Here is a 24851-nt window from a genome sequence, read left to right on the forward strand (position 1 = left end):
GCCTCCTTGGTTAATTTGATTCCCTGGCATTTTATTGCTTTTGATGCAATTGTAAGTGGGATTGTTTTCTTAATTAATTTTTCTTTCTGGAAGTTCATCATTGGTGTATAAAAATGCCACTGACTTCTGAATATTTATTTTGTAACCTGCTACTTTACTGAATTCATTGATCAGTTCTAACAGTATTTTTGGTGGAATCTTTAGGGTTCTCTATCTATAGTATCATGCCATAGGCAAATAACGAGAATTTTACTTCTTCCTTTCCAATTTGGATGCCTTTTATTTCTCTTTCTTGTCTTATTGCTTTGGCCAAGACTTCCAACACAATGTTGAAGAGCAGTGGTGAAAGTGAGCATCATTGTCTTGTTTCTGATCTTAAGAAAAACGTTTTTAGCCTTTCTCCACTGAGTATGTTAACTAGGTTTTATGGCCTTTATTATGTTGAGGTACGTTCCCTCTATTCCCACTTTGCTGAGAGTTTTTATCATAAATGGATGCTGGATTTTGTCAAATGCTTTTTCTGCATCTATTGATATGATCATGTGGTTTTTATCTTTCTATTTGTTAATGTAGTGTATCACATTAATTGATTTGCAGATATTGTACCAATCTTGCATCCCAGGAATAAATACAACTTGATCATGGTGTATGATATTTTTAATGTATTGCTGAATTTGGTTTGCTAATATTTTGTTGAGAAATTTTTGCATCAATGTTCATAAGAGATATTGGCCTGTAGTTTTCTTTTTTTGTAATGTCTTTGTCTGGTTTTGCAATCAAGGTAATGGTGGCCTCATTTTTACTTTTCTTAACATGGTTACTAAAAAATTTTAAAGGACATATATGGCCCTCATTTGTGGCTCACATTACATTTTTATTGTTCAACACTGTATTAGAAATCGAGAAACACAGAGATCAAAGGACTTGTCAAAAGTTATAGATCAATAATGATGCCAAAAATTTTGAAGTTACTCAGGGCTCACACTTCGTCTCTTTCCACACTCATTCTGGGTGATCTCATCCTGTCTAATAACTTAAATGCTATTTATGTGCTGATGACTCCAAACTTTTTATCTCCAGCTCAGACTTCGCCCTTGAACTCATATGTCCACCTGCCTACTCAATATTTCTACTTGGATGTCTAACAGACATCTCAAATGTAATACGTCTCAAAGTGAACCCCTGCTCTTCCACAGCACAGATCCCATTCTCCATCCCAACCTGCTGCTCGTATAGTTTCCCCACCTAGTAAGTCTCAAAACCTCAAAGTTAACTTTGACTACTATTTTTTCCTGACACGCATCCAATATATCAGCAAGTTCTGTCAGTTCTACCTTTGAAATACATCCAGTATCAATTACTCTCAATGTCCTACCACCTGATCCAAGACACCATTGTCTTTCACCTTGGTTAACTCAATCCCATAATTGGCCTTCATGCTTTCATCCTTCTGCCTTCCAGTTTATTTGCAGTAGAGCGGCCAAAGTTATCATGTTAAAACATGTAGATTATGTTATTCCTCCTCTTAAAATTCATATCACTCAAAAGAGAAGCTGAATTCATTATCATGTTCTCCAAGGCTCTCTATGGTCTGGCCTCTACTACAGTTTGGGCTAATCATGTAATCTCTCTCCTTGGCCTACTCCATCATTCCTACTTGCCACCTTGCTTTTCCTCAGACATGCCAAACAAACTCCCATCTGGGGGCCTTTGGCCCTGCTATACCTGCTGTTCCCTCTACTTCAGCAGTCATTCTCCAGAGACCCCATATCTCATTCCTTCATTTTCTTTAGGTCTTTAATTAAATATCAACTTTGGGGATGGCAAGCATCCCCATGCCATCACCCTTTATGCCCCTACCCTGCATTATTTTTCTTAATAAAACTTTACTATCTGATATACTAAATGTGTTCTTGCTTATCTGTTTATTAGCTAGTTCTCCTCAATAAAAATGTATCCATAAGGACTGAGTTTTTCATCTGCTTTGTTTATTACTATATCTTTGACATCTAGAACAGTGCCTGACACATAGTAGCCATTCAATAAGTATTGATCAATAACTATATAAACTAATTGACTCAGAAAGGATTAGTAATGTTAGGCTGAATAATTAAGAATAAGCTAAATAACTGTGTATTTGATATTATTTTTTCAGAACTGTATTATTTAGTTCTAAGAGATCATTAAATGCATCTTTCAAGACTTATCAACCATGTTAGCCAATTTTCAGATGAGAATCTTATCTTTCAAAGAGCAAGTGGTTTCAAATCCTCCTTGCCCTTTTGCTATTCAAAATCAGTTGTTTTTTGGGGTTTTTTTTGTTTGTTTTTTTCATGGATAATTGTTCAAATCTAGCGTTTAGAACTGGCAGAAGAAAAAAATACAGATAATTGTTGTTACGATAAATGAAAAAGCAGCAAAAATTACTGATATTTTCAGTTCATTTAACCCCTAATCAACTGTCAAGCAAACATCCTTCCCAAATGACAGCTTCAGTTAGCAAACTAAAGGGCCTGCTTTTCTCAGCTCCTTGTCACATCACAAGTCTCAGAAAGAAAACTAATTGCTTATTACTTATGCAGAATGAGAACAGGGGCATTATATTTTCTTATTACTGTACAACTCTATTTTACTATTTGCTAATGCTTTGAGAGCTATTGATCTCAACTTTCAAATTGCACATTTTTCAACCCATAAAGCAGCTGTTTGTGACTTTGAAGTACATTTTTTCTTTGCTTGATTTTTCTAAAATCATATTGCACTTGATATTATTGTCTACATGCAACACCATCGTGTTTTAAAGAAATTTTCAAAATGCCAACAGCCTTCATCTTCGTTCAATGAAATCTTGAGGTAACGTCTCCATCTTCTTTCAATCTTTACCAGTCCCATGATCCTTAAAGACACAAAAAGTAGGAAAAGTTGTCTGTTAAATCACTTTAAAAATTACTGGAAAATTGGACCTAAGAAAAGTATTACAAAGTTGAAAATAAATATCATAATTCACAAGTTAAGGGCAGTGGAAACTCTTGCCCTACCAAATATTAAGAAGTTAGATGGTCACCATATCACACAAATACACCAATGGAATAGAATAGAAAGTCCATTAAGAGATATATATATATAGAGAGAGAGAGAGAGAGATAAACTTAGTGAATGAGAAAGCAGTCATTTCAATAGATTTTTTTAAACAGAATGTCTTATAACAATCTAATCACTTGGAAAACAAAATATTTAAATCCTACATCAGTTAAGAATACTCTGGCTACAAGCAACAAAACAACAAAAACTAACAGAGGCTTGAAACATAATGATGTTGAGTTTTACATACAGATAGATAGATATAAACTTAGTGTATGAGAAAGCAGTCATTTCAATAGATTTTTTTAAACAGAATGTCTTATAACAATCTAATCACTTGGAAAACAAAATATTTAAATCCTACATCAGTTAAGAATACTCTGGCTACAAGCAACAAAACAACAAAAACTAACAGAGGCTTGAAACATAATGATGTTGAGTTTTACATAACATGAAGCCCAAAGGGAAGCCATCTCAGGATTGGTTCAGTACTTTAAGGATCTTTTTAAGTACCTAGACTCTTTTTATCTTCCCACTTTGCTGCCCCCAGTAGCTTGGCTTTTTGTCCTTGGGCATGTTGCTTCATGATCCAAGATATTATAACCTAAGACATCAAGTGTTCACATACCAAAGGCAAGAGGTAAATGCAGGCCAGGCCACTGAGACAGAGAGAGAGACAGCTCTCCTTTCGTGTTTCTCTCCTTTTATTAGGAAGCTAAATTGTCTTTCCACAAACCTCCCAGAAAAATTTCTCTTCTGTCTCATTGGCTAGGCTAGGTCTAGAACCATTACTTGTTTCAGAGGATGAAGGTTAAGCTGGTATCTTACTTTTTCAATCTCTGTAGCTAGTAGGTAGAAAATGGAAAAGGGGGTTGAAATGGATATTGTATAGCCAAACAGACCCTCCATAATCATATCAAATGCATGCTTCTTACCATCATGAGAGTAAATGCTACTAAACTAGCCCTCCCCCAATATATAACTAAAAAACTAGAGAAAATATGTGAAGTGATTATCTTCAGCTGTTGGTCAACAGAATAAACAAGATTGAGCTTGCAGAGAAAGGTGAAGAAATGAGGTGAACCAGACTACCATCTCAGCTTTTTTTCTTGGAGAAACGTTCAGAGTGCAGAGGAATTATAGTGGTTTTGCTGAGCTGAGGAAACAGAGATCAAAGTACACAGTTACTGAAGTGGCTGGAATTTATGTGGCAAAGTACCAGAAAAAAAGGGAGATGTACAGAGAAAGAGCTCCAGAAATCTACATAGGAATCCCCTTGTACCTTTAGCCAAATGCTCAACTATGTGTGGGCTAAATGAGACTCCATGATGATGAGCCAAAAAGAACTATCAGGGAAGGAACGGCTACCAGGATGCTGAGACTAAACCATCAAAGCCTGCACGGGTCTAGGAGACATTTGAGTTCTAGCCAGCCATGGTGAAAAGATCTTGTTGAACACCCTGGATATCTGGTAGGAACACCTAGTGATGCCAGGCTCCAAATATGGCTAATGTAGCCCTAGAGTTACAACCACTGTAGACCTGCCTTACCAAAGCTGAACAACAAACCTGGAAGGAATCATGCTGATTTTCAAGTAGACTAACTTCTTGCTGAACAAAACTTACAATTAAGAAAAAAAAAAAAAATCCAGGCAATCGATTATGTAGCATCCATCACATTCATATACAAGCAAAAATTACTAAGACATACAAGGAAGAAAACTGTGACCCATAATGAAGAGAAATCCAGTCAGTAGAAACAAAATTGAATTTATATGATCAAAATATTTAAAACCAAAATGGAAAATATAAATGCTGTAGAAGAAAATGCAGGTGAAAATTTCCAAGCTTTACATTGAAAGTAAAAGTATAAATAAAATGATTGCTTGATTTAATTACTGTGGATTTAAAACACCTGTGAATCAAAAACAAAAGACTTCATGAACTGAGTTAAAATAAGAAGTAAACTGGGAGTGTGGGGGTGGGGAGAGGATGAAGCTTCTATGGAAAATGGCTAAAATTATCAACTTACAAGGCTGTTGAGATTAATAAGAAAAAATGATTCAAATATTTTAAAAAGCAATGCTTATAAAAAATACTGATGGTCAAGTCAGACAGAGAAAGATAAATACCACATGATTTCACTTATATGAGGAATCTAAAGAACAAAAAGAACAAACTAATCAAAAACAGACTCACAAATGTAGTGAACAATTTGGTGACGGATAGGGGATGGGGGCTTGGGAAGCTGGGAGAATGGGGTTAAGGGTTAAAGAAGTACAAATTAGTAGTTGATAGTTGGGCACGAGGATGGGGAGCAGGGCAGAGGGGATGCAGTTAGCATTAATATGATGGATAGGTAGAGGGCCAGGGAAGGGAGGGAGCAATTGGGGGACTGTTTTATGAACTATATAGATGTCTAACCAATGTACTGTATACTTGAAACTAATTTAAATTAATTAATTAATTTTTAAAAATGGTCAATAAACATAAAAACATTTAGTTTTATTCATAATAAAATAAATGCATTTAAGTACTAAAAACTTATTTCACATAATAGATTAATGAAGATTAAATAAAATAATATCCTGCTAACAAGGGTAAGGACGACTTTTATAAACCACTGATGGGGAAGAGGGTATGGATCTGTTATGGAAGGGTAATTTGACAGCATTTGACAAACAGCTGAAAATCTGTTTATAATGTCCAACCCTGTAATTCTACTTCTAAGAATATAGCCTAAGAAAATAGGCTATATAACTAGGTAAATGCCCAGAAAATTTATAGGATAATGTGCATCATAGAGTGGTTTATAGCAAATAGTGGATTCTAAGGAATGTGGCAGCAGGCATTTGAACACTCACTGACCCTACTACCCTGGCACTGTATATATGAGCTAAAAAGACAAAAAGTCTGCAGGTGAAAACTAAATGACCCATCCCAGTTAACTCTGTCATACTTAAGAGCCCAAGAAACCCTTCCTGAGTCCATGCCTAACTGAACATAACATAGAAGAAGGAGCTGTTGAAAGAACCTGCAGCTTGTATGCAGAACTATGAAGGTGAGAGTGCCAGACAGAGAGATCTGCTTCAGAGTAGGTGGGCTCCTAGATTCATTTGTGTCACGTGAAAGATAATCATGGATCCTTTCAGAAATACTCATATGAGAGGACCATTTAGCAAGAGAATGAAGAAGGAAGCAAGAGCAACTACAAACAACAGGGGATTTGAGTTTTCTAGTTAACATACCCACCAAGAAGTGAGATGTGGGACAAAAACACACCTTCTCAATTACCTTCTCTTTGAGTAATGGCTTAGTCCTATTTTCTTAAAAAAAAAATCCGCTTCTGGTCTAGAGTCCAAAGCCACTGAAGAATTAAATTTCTTACTTGGTTTCTAAATTCCTCCCCCATATTTCTTTGTCTTCTCTCTCTGTAGGACATTCAGTTATCGTTTTACTGATCACACATTTTTAAAAAATAGATTTCCACTTCATTTTTTCATAAAGTCAGTTTATTATCACCATTTTTTATTAACAGACTTCCACTCGATATAATTTTTAGAGATAGTAGGAACGTGGGTATATTTTTTTTCTTTTTAGTTTAAAAAAAAAGCACTGTTTTGAAATTTAATAGTAACAAGGTAAAAAGATGTACAGGGAAGCAGAAGTGAAAATCATTCAAATGCAATCTGGACATACTAGTAGTTAAAAGCTCTTGTTGTATTCTTACTTCGTATTAAAGTTGTCCTTGATATAGTCCTCAACTCAACCAAACTACATTATAAATACGTATCTAGGGAAAAAAATCTCTAAATTGAACGTTCTGAGAGCAGAGACATTTTCCCTGGCATTCATTCTTTTATTCAACAAAACCAATTACTGAGTGCTTAAAAGTGCCAGGCACTGGGTCTTGCACTGAGTTTATAACTGAACAAACGAGATACAATTTGTTCTGAAAGAATTTTAAATAAAGGGATTTTTAGTCCCTTTGCATCCAGGGTTCCCACAAAAGCCAGAAATAAAGGGAACACCCAGTAAATGTTGCCTTAGCTGTTGCTAACAGGCTCGGGCACCAGGCCCTTTATTCTAGTCTCCCCGAACCCCTGAGGCATTATATATTCAACCATCCTGCTTCCATTCAGTGTTTCTATCTCAGCTATGCTTTTGCAGATACCCTGTTCCACAAGGCAGAAAACACAAAACATATTAACAGCTCTGAAAATCGGGGGTTGTGGAGGAGGGGAACAAATGGAGTGATCCTAGATGGGTCTGTAAATCACTGTCTTTTATTCAGAAAGTGAATTATTATTGTCATTGCTTTGTTTATGACCACTGTAGGAGGTTAATACATAGACATCTTTGATGAAAGAGTTAACGAAAGGGTATGTGCTCTTTAAAAATTAATATGAAACAAGAAGATAGAAATTAATATGGCTGGTTCTTCAAGGAAAAAAATTTGTATGTGAGCGCGCATGAGCGAGAAAGAGACAGAGAACAGGAGAAGAACTTCAATGATTTTGCTACTGCTCAAATATTTTTGGAATTCCTCTTGCTAACAATATTTACTAAAAATAACCTAAGTATAGGCTTAACTAAAATTTTTAGATATAGCTAAGATAAAAAGAATTTCTTTTGGTCAATGACAAGATAAAATTCTACTCATAATTTCTCAAAATTGGGATCCCTTTTATACTAGTCTCAAAAATAAATCAATAAAAGAGTTCTATGGCCAAAGAAGCTGAGAAACTATTCATTCTATTTTCCCCCTCAGAGGTTTACAGAGCATATTTTCCTCATATTATTGGCTCTTGTGGCATATATGGTTCCCAAACTAATTTGATTCAGAAATCTTTTTTTGTTTTTTCTTTTAATTTATTTATTTAAATTAGTTTCAAGTATACAGTGTATTTGTTAGACATCTATATAGTTCATAAAATGATCCCCCCAATTGTTCCCTCTCTTTCCCTCCTGGCCCATATCAATGCTACTTGCATCCCCTCTGCCCTGCTCCCCATCCCTGTGCCCAACTATCAACTACTAATATGTATTTCTTTAACCCTTCGCCCCATTCTCCCAGCTCCCCAAGCCCCCATCCCCTCTCTATCCGTCACCAAATTGTCCACTACATTTGTGAGTCTGTTTTTGATTAGTTTGTTCTTTTTGTTCTTTAGATTCCTCATATAAGTGAAATCATATTGTATATATCTTTCTCTGACTTAAGAAATCCTCTTTTTTAAATAATACCTATTAATATCTCATAGAATATATATTGGAAAATCTTATTTTAAACTAATGCATGAACACACAACGCAATATACATATAATATATTATTGAATTGTACACTTGAAACCTATTTGATTTTATTAACTTATGTCATCCTAAAAATTTTAATTAAAAAAAAAGAAATATGGCAAACAAAAAAATGAAAAAAATGTAATGTGTGATTTTTTTGTATCTTTTTTTGGTGCATAAGAATATTATCTTTTAAAGCATTTTTTATTGGTGTATAATTGACATACATCATCATATTAGTTTCAGGTGTATAGAATAGTGATTCAATATTTTATACATTACAAAATAATAGCCATGATATCTAGTTACCATCTGTCACCACACAAAGTTATCACAATATTATTAACGATATTCTCTATGCTTGATATTAGATCTTCGTGACTTATTTATTTTATAACTAGAATTTTGTACCTCTTAATCTCCTTCACCTATTTCACCCACCGCCATGCCACCTCCCTTTGGTAACCAACCACCAGTTTGTTTCCTGTGCCTATCAGTCTGTTTCTGTTTTTTTTTGTTTGTTTATTTCTTTTATTCTTTTATATTCCACATATAAGTGAAACCATATGGTATTTGTCTTACTCTGTCTTATTTCACCTAGCATAATATCTTCTAGGTCCAATCCATGTCACAAATGGCAGTATTTTATTTATTTTTGTAGTATATAAATATACCACATCTTTACCTATTTATCTGTCACTGGACACTGGTTGCTTATATATCTTAGCTATTGCAAATAATGCTGCAATGATCATGTGAATGGATATAACTCTTTGAATTAGTATTTTTGTTTTCTTCAGATAAATACCCAGAAGTGGAACAGCTGATTGTATTGTATTTCTATTTTTAAGTTTTTTGAGGAAACTCTATACTGTTTTTCATAGTGGGTGCACCATTTTACATTCCCACCAACAGTGTACAAGGGTTCCCTTTTCTCCACATCTCACCAACACTTGTTATTTTTTGTCTTTTTGATAATAACCAGAATTGAAAGCCCAGAAATAAACTCACACATAACGGGCAATTAATGAAAAAAGAGGCAAGAATATACAGTGAGGAAAAGAAAGTTTCTTCAATAAATGGTGTCCAGAAAACTGGACAGCTACATGCAGAAGAATGAAACTGAACCACTCTCTTACACCATATACAAAAATAAATTCAGAACAGATTAAAGATTTGAATGTAAAATCTGAAACCGTAAAACACCTAGAAGAAAACACAGGCAGTAAACTCTTCAACATTGGTCTTAGCAATATGTTTTTAGACCAGTCTCCCCTGGCAAGGGCAAGAAAATCACAAATAAACAAATGAGACTACACCAAATTAAAAAGCTGTTGCACAGTGAAGGAAACCATCAACAACAAGAAAGGCAATCTACTGAATAGGAGAAGATATTTGCAAATCATACATCCTATCAGGAGTTAATAACCAAAATATATAAATAACTTACACAACCTAATATCAGAAAAAAAAAACTGATTAAAAAATGGGTGTAGCACTTGAATAGATATTTTTCCAGAGAAAATATACAGATAGCCAACAAGCACATGAAAAGATGTTCAGCATCACTAAGCATCAGGAAAATGCAAATCAAAACCACAATGAGATATAATCTCACACCTGTGAAAATTATCTTGTGTCATTTTTAAATTTTTTTCTAAAAACACTTGAACATGGCAATTTTAGATATACCTATTTTTAAAATTAGTTACTGTAGCAATCGTGTTACATCTTTATATTCATTTCTCCCTTCTACCTTCACAAAACGAAACATATTTTTTTTTGTTCAATGTGTCAATGGGCTTGGCTAAAAAGACTTACCTAATCTACATCCCCTTGTGGCCTTGTGACCGAATTTTAGCGAATGAGATCTAAGGCAGAAGTAATTAGGTATGGCTTCTAGGAAAGCTACTTAAGAGGTATGAATTCTGCTGGTGTGCCGCTTTAGCCTTTTGCCTCTGTTCCTTTATCCTACCTGGAACACAGTCATGACATCTGAGGTGTAGCCAGCATCTTGCAACCATGATATTGAAAGCCATACTAAGGAGAGTGGAGCAGAAACATGAGAGCAACCTGGGTCCCCGATGACATTATTGTGCTGCCCTGGGCTCCAGAACTTCTTTTTATTTCAGAAAAATAAACTTCTTTCTTGTTTAAGCCACTGTTTGTCATATTTTCTTTTAATTTTAACCAAACACATTCTTAACCGAGAGTCATATTAAAGATCACAATTTACATAATTTTTATCTTGCAATGAGTTGTGTTTTTGACTTATTATTCTTGTACTTTTATTATAAATCACCTCAAACTCTTCTTGACAATAGGTATAGTGTGTATGAATCAATAAAAATATACGTGTTTATAACTACTGCAAGCTCTACACTGCAAACTTCTTTCTGTAGGTCAGCAATAAAAATATATGGGGTCTGCTAAGATTTTTCTAAACCCGAATACTGATCAAAGAATCTAAAACCATTAATTTTGTTTCATGTCATAGCAATCATTTCCTATAAATTCTGTTTGTAATATAGTTCTATTCATAGGTTTAGTAAATGAAAATAAATTTTGTGATGGGAATTTTATTTCATCCTTTGTAAAAATTATAAATGCCCTTAATACTTATTATCTAAGGTTGGGATGCAAGGATTTAGATCTATATCTTTAATTTCACTTTGTTCTCTTTGCATGGAGAAAATCTGACTTCATCCCAGTTCCCAGCACAACGGGTCTTCGGAATGCTGGGAAATGGATAGCTCTAAAATATGTGGGGAAAGTGACGGGGATATAAATTGCTCAGGACTATCATCATCATCATGGCATTGTAGTTTTGTTTTGTTTTTTTTTCTCCTCTTCTTTAGACACAGATTCAGTGACTGGGAAGAGACATACAATTGAACTCTGTAAGTCTACGCAAGAATGGAAGGGAAATAATCCAAACCACTCTCAAAGTTCTATTGAAGATGGGCTGCTTTGCCGTTGTTGCAAATTGCCCTGCAATTTTCAAAGGTAACTATAGAAACTTGAAATCTTTATCTGTGGAAAAGTGATGAGACAGAATCAAGGCTCATTTAGGAAGTTTCACTTGATTGAAAAAGGGCCAAAGAAATTAAGCCCATTTCTGGAAATTTCCATGCATATTAGTTCTTCATAATTACAAATGGGATTCTATGGAGTGCTGAGGCTGTCACTTAAAGACCTTCAAAATTACCTGCCATAACAAGGGAGATATGAAGGAGGGGTGATACTTAATCTGTGGCAAGAGCTGAGATAAATTATAAAGAAAATGCCTCTCAGCTTTGCATCTAAAAACCATTTTCATCAGGTAAATTTTTAATTAACTCAAAAAATATCTTGAACAATTGATATGTTTAACAAACTATCGAGGGTCTATCATTTGTTAGCACCAGGATTCTCACTGCAGATACAAAAAGCACTTGTATTGCTTTTTGTATGTAATTTTAAAAGGTTTACAACTGAATAGGAAATATAAGACATATATAAAAGCAAAATAAATGATGAGACATAGACTAAGTATGCTACACCTAAGTGACACATCCAGTGACATGTGCAGAGGAATAAATAGAGTGTCGTGGTTAAGGGCCTTGTAAACAGCCAGAATTGGCTTGACTCCCTATTCCATCATACTCTACCTCGAGGCATTCATCTGTAAACCTCATCTGTAAACCTCAGTTTTCTCATCTGTAAAATGGGTTCTATGATTGTACCTATTGCACAAAGTTGTTTTAAGGATCAAATATGATAATGTAAATGCTTAGTATGAAGTCTAGCAAAAATAAGTACACAATAAATATTACCCATTATAAGTAATTATTGAAGGAATGATAACTGAAGACTGGGTCTGTAGCTGAACTGAAAGTCTTTCCTGAAATGTTATGCAGGATCCGATTTAAACAAATAGAAGACAGAGGACAGGGAACAGCTCAATGCATGGACCAACGTGAGTACATACAGAGAAACGGGCATGTGCAGGACATGTTTTGGAATTAATAAATATGAATGCAGCTGAGCACTCATTCTTCACTTTTAAAAAATGAGTATTGCAATGAATAAAGAAGCAAAGGACATGAGCAACAAATTCACAAATTAGGAAATAATTAGTAAATGAGCATATGGGAAAATATTTAGTCTTACTAGGAATCAAAAAAAACACAAATTAAAACACAATGAGAGGAAGATTGACTCAAGATGGTAGATTAAGCATGCAAATCTAATTACTCTCTTAATCCCAAATCCCAAAAATGACAGGAATGATATGAAGAAAACAGAAAATGCCATCAGCAGACTAGAAATGTGAAATTCTTGAACTATAAAAATCACACTGTACTAGATTGATGGAGCAAACCCAAGAAAGTGCAAAAAAAAATAGTCACTGCAGTGATGCTAACCATTCTGGAGGTTCCCCAAGTTTGCAAGTAATTAAACCACAGAGGAGGTGGGATGATTAATTGGGGGAACTATGCGGTAGCTGCTATAATAGATACATCCTTGAAATCTAACTGGTTTCATACAATAGAAGTTTATTTCCCTCACTCGCATCAGGTGCCATCAGCAGCAAGACTGAGAGTGAGAGTTTTGGGGAAGAGGGCAGCTGCAATCTGTCCCTCAGGCTGATGGAAGCTCTACCGTCTTCAAGCTACAGCTTTAGATAGTTCCGTGGGATAAAAAAGAGGGGACGCAGTCACACTCTTAGACTGGAGGCAAGTGGGGCCCTCTATCGTGCGTCATGCCCCTCGGGGATCCCTCTGCTTTGTAGCATCTTCCTTGACATTTTCTAAGTCTCAGGCCTGAAACTGCCCAGAGACAACTGTATCATTCACGCAGGGTACTCCAAGTCTGGACCTGGTCCAACATGGGTCATGGTCACCAGAAGCCCCTCTCTGAAATTTTCCAAGCTTCCTCCAATGACTGGGAATGGCCGAGCTGTCTGAACATTTTTCTCTCCTCTTCCCCTCTTTCTCTGGGAGTCCAGTTACATATAGTTTAGATTGCCTGCTATTATCCCACAAAGCAGCATGCTCTATTTAAGGATTTTTAGGCTCCTTGTCCTCTGTGCCTCCTTTTGGATAGTTTCTGTTACCGCTTTAAAGTACACTGATCTTGGCTTCTCCAATGTCTAATCCACTGTCAATCCTACCCAGTCTATTTCCATTTCAGATAAGGTATTTTTCATCTTTAAAACTTACTCTGGGATATGTACAAATATATTTGTATATATAAATATAAAATATATATTATATGTCTTCCATTTCTCTTCTCGATATGCTCATGTTTTCTTCTACCTTCATGAACATACGGAGTATATTTATAGTAGATGCTTTAATGTCCTTTTTTGCCAGTTTTGTCATCTCTGGAGTTTGTCGTATTCCCTTAAATAAGATTGGATATTTTTCTGGCACACAGATGTCACTTGGAGTCAATTGAATGCTTGCTCTCATGACTTATTTTAAAGCTTTGTTATAGTGTATCCAGAACAGTCATAAGGCAAGAGCTAATTTAGTTCTAGGTTAAGACTTATACTGAGACAATATTTGGAGGTTTCTACCCAATAAATTTTATATAATGAGGTCTTTCCACTGTGGCAGGTGGGAATATGAACAATTCCCAGCCTTGTCAGAGTTTCAATAACTGTTCTACTTACTATTTCCTAATGGTTGTTCTTCCGTTCTCAGAGTTTTTTCCTCACAAATGTATAGATCAGTACTGGGCCAAAAACTCAAGAGTGCCTCTCTACAGCTCACTCAACCACTCCCCCCACCCCTCCTCTCAATTTTTTGAGAAATGCTAACTACTTGCTCTCCAAAAAATGGTGTCGTAAATTTATATTCCACCAAAAGTTTTCAAAAGTGACTATTTTCCTGTATTCATGCCAATACTAGTGATTGCCAATCTTAGAACACTGGATATCAACAGAGAATAATCATAATAGGAAATACAAAAGCCTCTAATCACATAAAAATATGCTCAATCCTGTATAGAACATAGAGATCCAAAGCAAATAATTATGAAAAAAGCAAGCAACTTAGTAGAAATAGAGACCATGCAAAAGAGGAAGCATAAAAAATGTTATTAATCAGAGAAGATATTGCATTCATAAAACAAAAAGAGCAAGCTATTTTTAAAGGAATTTTAAGAAAACAAAAAAAATACTCATAAGTTAAAACTGTGATCACAAAAGTTAAAAAAAAAAACAATAGAAGGGTTGAGGAAATTTCACACAGGTGGCATACTCACATATAAAAACAGACAAAGATGCAGGAAATAAGAGAAAAAGGTAAGAAAAACAAGAGAGACAATCCAGGAAATCCACTGGCTAAGCAGTACGGTCTCCAGAAACACAAAAACAAAAGGGAGGAAAATAATCAATAAAATAATTGAGGAGCATTCCCTAAAACTGAGATGCTAGATTAAAAGGGTCCACTGAGTGCCTAGTAGAGTGGATTAAAATAAACCTAGAATGAGGCACATTATTGTGAAATTTCAAAACAGTGAGGCAAAGAGAAGATTTCATAAATTTTGAGAGAAAGAAAGGAAAAGACAATGGAGAAAGGAAAAGACAACTGGCTTCAAATGATATCCAATCTAGAATTCTATATTCGGCCCAACTATCAAACAAGTGTGAAGATGAAATATTGACATTTTAAGATATTCATGACCTCCAAAAAAAAATCAATATCCCATTAATACATTATTAACTAACACTGATTAATGCGTTCCACAAAAATGAAGACGTAAACCAAGAAAGGGAAAAACATGAGATTTAGGAAAATGGAAGATCCAACATAAAGGAAAGCAAACGGAATCTCCAGGAGAAATGTGAAAAAAAAAAAAAAATCCCAAGATGGTAGTTCTGTAACAAGTACAGAAAGGAACCAGAACAGCATTTTTCAAAAAGGCTGACACATTAAGGACTACCATTAGCAAGATCCTCTTGTCTTTTCACCATCATTTTAATCTGAGGATAGAATCCCCAAATAAACTCTGGCTCAGCTTCTTATATGCTCTTGGTTTCTTTGAACCATGTGCTGACAATTCTCTTCTCCATGCCATACCCTGACACTTGCATCAGCTAGGAATACTCATTTATTTCTAGAGAAATGTTTTGCTTTTACCTATTCCTGGAAGTTTGAGGTAGGCCATAGTCAGCTTAAAAGTAGAAAAGACAGAGCAGTCTTTTCCCTTCATCCTGTTCCAGTACCCAGTCTGTCTGTATTCCCACCAGATGCCCCAATTGTGTAAGTCCTGCTTCTCAGAATTCACTACTGACTGTGCCCCTGACTTCTCCAAAAGTGGCTCCTGAACACTTTCAGGAAAGCTGAGACTAGACTATGACACAGTGACTCTGTGCGAGTTATATTTTCTGTTTCATCTAACAGTAGCAATGTTGCTTTTCTATGCACAGCTAGGTTTGTGCTTGCTACTTGGTTTTTCAAAATTAAATAATACATTGTTGAAGGATGCATGCATAGCTAATAAAGCTATAAAGAGAAATTCCACAAAGAACACAGAACTAGTAGAGCAGTTTCTCTAGAAGGGTAAAAGAAAGATGCAATCACAGAGGGACACAGAACCATTTCTAAGGTGTTGGTAATGTGTTTAATCTAGTTGGTATAGTCACAACTTTTCATTTTATAATAATTCTTTAAAAATGTACATATCCATTGCTTTACATGCTCTTCTATGTGTGTGATACACTTTACAATAAAAAGAAAAATATAGATAGCAACATAATAATGTATATAACTGGAAAAGTAGGCCATAAAATTAAACGCATGCTATGCTTACAACTATGTTTATAACATGACTGGGGGGAGGGGGAAGAATGGAAGGCAGTTATGCCCAAATGAGAGCAGTAAATTACAGTTGAAAGATTAGGTATGGCTTTCTCACAAACCTAACAGTTTTCAAGTGACTGCAAATGCCTTATCCCATTTAGTCCTCACCTTTCTGTAAGATAAAGATTTTCACGACTCTCATACTGTAAATGGAGAAGGAGAAGCTTACATAGTTTAACAAAGTTTACCCATCATCTCATGGTCAAGGAAGGGTGGACCTGAGACTTAAACCTCTAAGCCACACAACCTCTCTATACCACTCTTTTCTCTTACCTTGGACAAGTGGCAATCTCACTAAGCCTCAGCTTCTCCATCTGTAAAATAATAATGATGATGATGGGGCTTTACTTAAAGAGTTATGGGGATTAAATGAAATAAGGCATGCAAAGCACTTACCTAGCACATAGTAAGTACTCAATAACTATTTTGTATCATTAATAGTAATGTTAATACTAAGGATTAATTAGATAGCTGAGTTTAGTAATATTCAACTAGATATTAGGTATACAAGAATAAATATGAACCTCACTGTCCAGCAGAAACAAACAAATTCAGGAACCTATGGGAATGATGGAAGTGTGTGTGTGTGTGTGTGTGTGTGTGTGTGTGTACGTATGTTTGTGTGTACACATGTGATGCTATGGGAACAGAAAGGAAGAACACTTAGATTGTGCCTGGCAAGGCAAAGGCAGCTGGGGAAGGCTTCCTTGAGGAAATGTTACATACTCAGAATATATGGTGGAACTGGAAAGGGATTCATGAGACTATGTCTGGACTACGTTCTTAACCTTCTCCTGAGAGAAGGAAAGGTGAGGACACTAAAGCTAAGGCAAAGTTATTGCCACTCCCAGAGTTTAATGTTACCATGCTAAAAAGTTCAGCAATGACTGTTAAATAAAAGGAATAAAGACAAAAGTCATTCATTTTGGCAATAAAAGATAACTGGTATCAGAAAAACTTGAGTAATGTACTGGGAATTACATAATATTATCAATTTTGTTAGGTGTGACGTGGTGGTTTTATGTATACATATATATAATGTCTTTCTCTATTATCAATATAGAGTTCAATTTCCACAACTATCTAAACTTACACAATGGGCCTACAATAGTAATTAGATGGAGGGGTATGGTGATAATTATAAAAGAAAGAAATCAACAGGAATTCATTGAGAATAATCTTATCTCTACTTTTATATATGTTTGACATTTTCCATAATAAAAAATTTTAATTTAAACAAGTCATTAGTGATTTGAAAGATGTTGTTTCAGATAAAGCTTGCAGGGAAAAAAAATTGCAAAGGGTCAAAGAATACATGGGTGATGAAATATGAAGGCGATGAGTATAGCTTGACTCAAGAATTTTGGCCATAGCTCAGTGGAGTATCAGGTTGAAAAAATGGAGATAAAATAAAGATAAATTCATAGATATATACAGAATTCAGCATGGTTTGGCTAACTATAAGGGAGACGGAAATACATTTGTGGGTCTAAAGGAAGAAGACAGCAGAGGAAGGAAGATTGAAAAAGTAGAAGAGATAATAGATTAAAATTCCAGTTGGCAGTCATGGGTCCTTGGAGGAGAGGTGATTCAGCCATCAGTAAGGGCAAAAGAAACTACTTTCAAATCCATATCAGATGGGGCAAAACCTTCAGCTCTTCTGCCAGCCTGGGCTCCCATTTGTATCAGCAAGGCGGAAGTCATAACCTTTATATCTGGGATGGAGCTATTTTGATGTAAGGTCTGACACTGGACAGCACAGGCTACCAACAAAAAGGAGGCAAAGGCAGATAAAGACACAGGTACAAAGGGCAAGTAAGATAGCTAGTCAGAATAAAAATCTGATACTGAAAAGAATCTGGCATGGAGTAAATCATACCATTCACCATAGCCCTGCTCCTCTACCACTAAGTCCGATCGGATTCTAGCCAACAGCCTACCCACAGTCTCAGATCTCGAGTTCAGGAAAGGCAGGAGATCTGGCTCAGGTCGGATTTAGTAATCTAGGGTTAATATGGGCTCAGCCTGACATACAGGCGAGAGGGGAAGAAAGTGTATAAAGAAGAGCTGTATCTATTTTAGAGAAGTTACAAGATCCATATTCAATAGGCCCTGAATCTCAAAGGTCAGCTCAAACCTGGGCCAACCTTTTTGGTGTGAGTGGCAGCAGGCTGCTTAAATGGCTACTCACTAACAGAACCATGTTGTTATTCAAAACTTAATTTAATGATGCAGGAATTTTGACTCATCATTTCTCTGTAATTCAACTTCCACAGTTACTCTTAAGTTGGCTCATGTTGGGAGAAAATTATTCGAAAATAATTATCGTTAGAAAAGTTTAATGAGAGAAATTCCTCTCCTCCATGCAAATCAAAGAGACATTTCCTACCTTTTCCCCTACATACATCCAAAAAGGTACTTGAATCAGTGGTCCTTTGAGAACCAACGACCTCCAGTTGTTAAAGAACTAGAATTGCACTAGAACAAATCATTTTCCTGGCAATGCCAGCTGAGGAATTGAGAACTATTTGTTGCACTGTTTAGCTGCCTTAATAGGGCATCATTAAAATTCCCTCTTCCATTCACTACTTGAGATGCAAAGCCAGGGAAATGGTCCGCTAGGTGCAAGTACAGATATTCTAATTAGCGACATTGTAACCAGGGTTTCTGCCCACAGATATGCTAAATCATGTGAATTGCATGAATAGTGAAACAGAGTGGCAAGTGTTTCAGATCTGCCTTCTAAGCTGAATCCATATTCTGCTTCTAATTAGAGCTACAAAGATTTCCTATATAAAATCTCACATTTCTAACTCTCCATCCGTTATTAGAGCCTACTCACCCACAGCCTTCGCAGAAATACACACTCCTGTGTTTTTTTTTTCTTCCTGAGACACAATCCATTTCCCCTCTCCAGGAATTCTCACTGACAATACCTGGAGAGCAGTTATTCTCAGAGAACAGCTTGCCCAGTGCCAGGCTTCATTTGTCTTTCCCCATGGGTCATTTATCACAAGGAGGTGGCCTGTTAACGTAAATCCTAACTGAAAGCCCCTATATGTTCTCCCATGTGTAACCTGGATGCCAGCACCAAGCTAAGGGAATTATTTTGCAGCCTGAATATAGGTGCACCAGTACAGAACTGGACAAAATCCCATCGGCCGGCAATAGCACATGCCCTATCACTGTCTTTGGAAGAAAGATTTCCCCAATTGTTAAAGGAGAGTAACCATATAGTATTGCAATTTACATATGCAATCTGAGATTTCTCCCATGCCAAAGGCTTTCTTTCTATAGTAGCTTTAACTACCGTAACATCAGAACCCAACATGAAAAGATTGATTCTAAATTTAGACATGTTCCTACATCAATTTCCTCACCCTTTTCCCACCCTCTCTCGACTCTATTTGACTTGACATTCCAAGTAGAATCCATTTATAAATACCTCAGGCCCATTCATTCATTCAGCAAACACAAGTGTCTGTTATCCACCAGGCACAGTGGTAGTCACATCCAAATCATTGGAGGAAGATAGAAGTTTTATTTTGAAAAAGAATTTTATACACCACAATAATACCAACATTGATTGTTGATTTTCAATATTTGGAGTCAATCTATGCATAAAACTCAAGATACTTAAAAAATGGACAGAGCAGGATGTGAATGGTGGCAAAAGTAATGATGTAAAAGCACAGACGACAGATGTTGGGAAGGGGGAGGGAGGGAAGATTGCAGAGCAAAGGGTTGGGGAATCAAGAGATACTTTCAGGAGTCTATGGAAGAATAAATAAAGGTACTGAGTTAATGATAGTGGATGTTGCTGATCCCTGACCTATGGCCACTTCCTCTTTTCTCTCCTTCCCCCTACATTTTCTTGTTAGCAAAGCCCAGATTGTATTCATGTGTCCACAATTTTCTTTAGAATCATGTACTCAGGAACAATCGGAGGTAAATCATGATTAATCTAAACCCTGGTGACTCCACACCCTTTGTCAGTCATTAGTGGCAGGCATGTGATTGCTTTTAGCTAAAGAGACTGAGGAAAAATCTGCACTGGGCTCTGGGGGAACATAAAAGAAAGAATAGCCTCTCATATTTTTTAGACATTGTCTGAATTAATTAACCTTATAGCTGACCTATCTTGGGACGTCTTTTTGTGGGAAAATATGTTTTCCTTACTGCTTAAATATTTGGAATTGATTTTCTCTTACTAGAAGTGAGAGCAACCTAACGTATGATAACCCATTAAGGAATTAAAAATGATGATTTAACTGTATTGGATCAAAGTGAAAAAAAAGGGAGAAGAAACATAAATGAAGGACATTCTCATGTATAACAACAGCAGGTCAATAGATTTTATATATGTGTGTGTGTGTGTGCGTGTGTGTGTATACACACACACATAATTTTTTAAAAAGAAAAGAAGTAGCAGCATAAGAATTCTATGAAGAGAGATAAAAGTAGTCATCAGAGAAACAAGAAAAAAAAATGGAGCCAGAGCTGAAGAGGGGAGGGGAGGGGTGGGTAAATATTACTTTCCATTGTAAGTCCATTAGCACTATCTTATTTTTAAACTATGTGCATGTATTACTTTTGATAAAAGTTTTAAGATTTACATAAAAAAGAAAATTAATTCGAAACTAGAAATTAATTTCCTCTTCTGGAGGCACTAAAGAGACAAATCAGCAAATTAATAGAAGCACTTTTAACCCAGGAAGCGTTCCAAAGGCCCTAACGCTTTTCCTTGTGCTATCAGTGTAAGAGTGTTCTCTTTCTGCAGATGTGGATTAGGCTTCTGGGCAGTGAAAGTGTTTGAAGTAGGAGAAAATAAGGGAGCTTGGAGGGCAAAGAAAGGGAAAAATCCCCCAGCTACAATGCAACCAGTTTTCCTCTTCCTTCAAACAATGCAAATGATGCAGACTCTCAAATTCCATTTGTTACAACAGGCAGCAGCTGTTTGAGTTGGATAACCAAGCATGCTGAATTTCTCCCCCTAAAGCAAGACACAAATTTTCTCCAAGTTGGTTTCACTCTTAAAAGTACAAGAGAAAATTGCCTCAGTTATCTCGACAGTCTCCTCAGGGATATGAGCAAAGATCACACTTCAAACCGCCATCTCCCACTTTGACGCCTCTTTGACACTGTTGATTAAAAGGTACTAATGACCTAATTTAAGCCACCAGCATAGCTTTAAATCAGCTAAGGACATTCCTTTTCAACAAATCCCAAAACTTCAAAGCTATGATTTTGTTCCTAGGGGAGCAGAGTTACTGAAACAAATTCTTGGAAGACAACAATCCTATAACTTCCAGAGTCCAAGAAAAATAAATTTTTATTTCCAACCTTATTCACTTAATGATGTCTCACTGAACTCATGGTCAATAGGCCATTTTTAAGCTGTTTTTCAGTAATGCAAGCCATACATATTGGTTTGAAGTCAGTTAAAATAAATTCTAATTTGAATTTAGTAGAATCTTCTCAAACCTAACCTATTACAACATTAAACTGACCTAGCCGTGCATATTTCTAGAACTATATTCTACAGAAACAGAACACACAAGGTTGTGCATTGCAGCATCATTTGTTATGGAAAAAAAAATGGAAGCAATGTAAGAGTCAAACAGCAGTAGACTGGTTAAACAAACAATGCTATATTCATACTATGGAATATCATACAGCTATTAAAATAAAAATAAAATAACTAGAAAAAAACTTTATGAATTTTCATAAAAAGATGCCCAGGATACACTGTTATATAAAAAAGCAAGTTGCAGAAATGTGTGCACAATGTAATTGCTTATTTACCAAAAAAAAGTGTGTGTGTGTATGTGTGCATGTGTGTGTGTGTTCATGTAACTGGGGACATGAATCATTCCTTTGTCCAGCATCTCCATGCTGTACACACTCTCCGCCCTTCGTCACTTAGTTGCCGTTTCAGTTATCAGATCGACTGTCCTGGTATCATAGGGCTTGTGTTCAAGTCAGCCTTGTTTTACTTAGTAATGGGCCCAAAGTACAAGAGCAGTGGTGATGGCAATTTGGATATGCCAAAGAGAAGCCATAAAGTGCTTCTTTTAAGTGAAAAGGTGGAAGTTTTTAATAAGGACAGAAAGAAAAATCATGTTGAGGTTGCTAAGGTCTACAGTAAGAACAAATTTTTTATCTGTGAAATTGCCTAATTTATAAATTAAATTGTATCGCAGGTATGTGTGTATAGGAAAAAACATAGTTTGTATAGGGTTCAGTACTATCTGGTTTTGGGCATCCACTGGGGGTCTTGGAAAGTATCCCCTGAAGATAAGGGGGCCTACTACATACTATGGGTGTATAAAAAACTACCTCTCAGAGTGATTAACAGAGAATCAAAGGAGACAGTTCCCTCCCCTTCCACTCATCTCAATCACCTCCTAAAGAAAACTGTTAGTCACAAGCCACCATGTCTTCTAGTACCCAAAGACATACCCTTCCAGTTACATCATCTGCCTTTAACCTATTTTTTAAAAATTCTCTCAGTGAGGTCTCTCTAAATTCTCTAGATTTCTCTAGATCTGCAAATTCTCTAGATTTCTCTAGATCTGAACAGATATCTTCAATACTGAAGATTATCTCACAGCTTCTAAAAACTAAGGCCTTTTTCATATATCCCAATAGCCTGCAGGCATGGTGTTATGTTTTGTACATTAACAAAAATAAAAATATCGCTGACTCATGGTCATCTGACTCTAACACCTTTTTCAGCTCTACTTGCACATGGTTTGTTTTTCCTGGCCTTGAATTTGTAGTATTTGTTAGCAGCTCTGTGGAAGGCACAGTAGGCAACAATTTTTAGAGGGAAATGTTCTTTAGAGCCAAAGAGGACAACTCAGTGGGATTTAGATAATGCAAGGCATAGTAAATAAGAAATGGGAAAATAAACAGACATGGGAGAGGCAGTAGCTCTGTCCCCTATCGTGTACCCTGAGATGTGACTGGATTTATTACCGATTCTGTATTCTCACACAGCTTCAGTGACCAGAAAGTCCTTTCATCTCATCTCTGGCTGGTCCAAAGATCAGACTCCCCAGGGACCTAGCACTTCATAATAATGATTCATTATTTATTCTACCCCCAGGACATTTCAAATGAGTGTTTCAAACCACTGCTGCTTATTATATTGGATTTAACTGTACTGATGCATTTATTGACACCACAGGAACCACCGAATTGCAGTGGTCTCCATAGCTCTTTGAAAGCTGCATCTTTATTTGATTTTCTTTCATGAATCCTGAAATCTAGCATAGCTTTTTCTGTGATAATTAATTTTAAAATGTATTTTCTGAACGACTTAATAAATGCATCTTTAAACAAACTAGCAGAGTGGAAAACTAATGATTTTAAAGTTGTAAGAATTTTTTTTAATGAGCACACCAAACATTTTCCAAGCCTCTGCCAAAATAACCATGAGGACAGGAGTTGCACTGGCATTGTCTGGCATACTGAGGCACTCAATAAGGATTTGTTGAGGAAATGAATGACAAGCTAGATTACCACAGCAAATTATTCTCATTCTTTTTCCTGATTATATTACATAAGTTCTGCAGAATAGAAATTGGAAACTTACATCTGCTCCTTTTTCATCTACCTTTAATTTCCATGCCTGGGCTCACTGCTACCTGAGTCATAGCAACTATATATCCTACAAATAGAAAGATACACAACTCACTGAAGAGAAAATTCGGTAGGCCGCTTTCGAGACATTTCCAGAAAACTAAAGTCTCCAGGATCAACAGAAGAAAAGGAAACAAAACAAACCAAACAGAAGGAGCATCCCAAAGTATACATACAGTTAATAAAAAGGATTCTTTAAACCATGAAAGGAAATCTCACCTGAACTCTACACCAAGTCTTCACAGTTGCAAAGGTAATGATCTCTACCTACTTTATTTCATTTGCTTGACTTCATACGAAAGGGTTTAGAGGAATAAAAAATGGGGAGCTGAGGAAGTAAAAGGTCAACCACATACTTCCTTGGGATGTCCTTGAATGGAAAAATGACTCAGGTGATAACATATATTAAAGCAATTACATTATGATGAGATTAAAAAACTACTGATATTAACTGGAATGGTAATTTTCTTACTCTGATCTAGAAGCATTTGCTTATGGAATTTCAAGAAGGCACGTATTATGAATCTGTCTTCCCTAAAAGGCATTGAATACACTGATGGTGGCTCAGTCACAAGCCTATGTGTATGGAGGGGCCTGGGAGGGAGGACGCGGGTCTAGGGGACAGGTGAAGGGTACACCTATTCATTTACTCTTCATTTCCATGCTGTTGCTTTCTAACATGCAAAGCTAGATCGAGTCACTTCCACATGTTAAAACCCTCCAATGGGTCCCCATTGCCCTCATGATAATTCCCTTAACATGACATCTACCCCCTTTCAGGATCTGGCACAAAATTCTCCATCTGGAGTAAACTTGGTGCTATTACTCATTTTAACTATATATTTAAAAAAAAAAAAAAGATTAAATGTGATCCAGCAATCCCTCTACTGGGTATTTACCCCAAAGACTTGAAAACTCATATCCGAAAAGATATTTGCACACCGATGTTCATAGCAGCATTATTCATGGTGGCCAGGA

The 24851-nt window shown here is 36.1% G+C and overlaps 1 long non-coding RNA gene across 1 annotated transcript in view; it reads right to left on the reverse strand.

Moving 5' to 3' along the window:
* Window positions 1–2764: 2764 nt before the first annotated feature.
* LOC107196529 overlaps window positions 2765–24851 on the reverse strand; it is a 34874-nt gene continuing 12787 nt past the window's right edge. The window contains exon 3 of the long non-coding RNA XR_001517946.2: window positions 2765–2896. This is a non-coding gene — a long non-coding RNA (uncharacterized LOC107196529). The remainder of the gene's footprint in view (window positions 2897–24851) is intronic.

This window comes from Pteropus alecto, unplaced genomic scaffold, assembly GCF_000325575.1.
Source record: "Pteropus alecto unplaced genomic scaffold, ASM32557v1 scaffold76, whole genome shotgun sequence".
Lineage (NCBI taxonomy): Eukaryota > Metazoa > Chordata > Mammalia > Chiroptera > Pteropodidae > Pteropus > Pteropus alecto.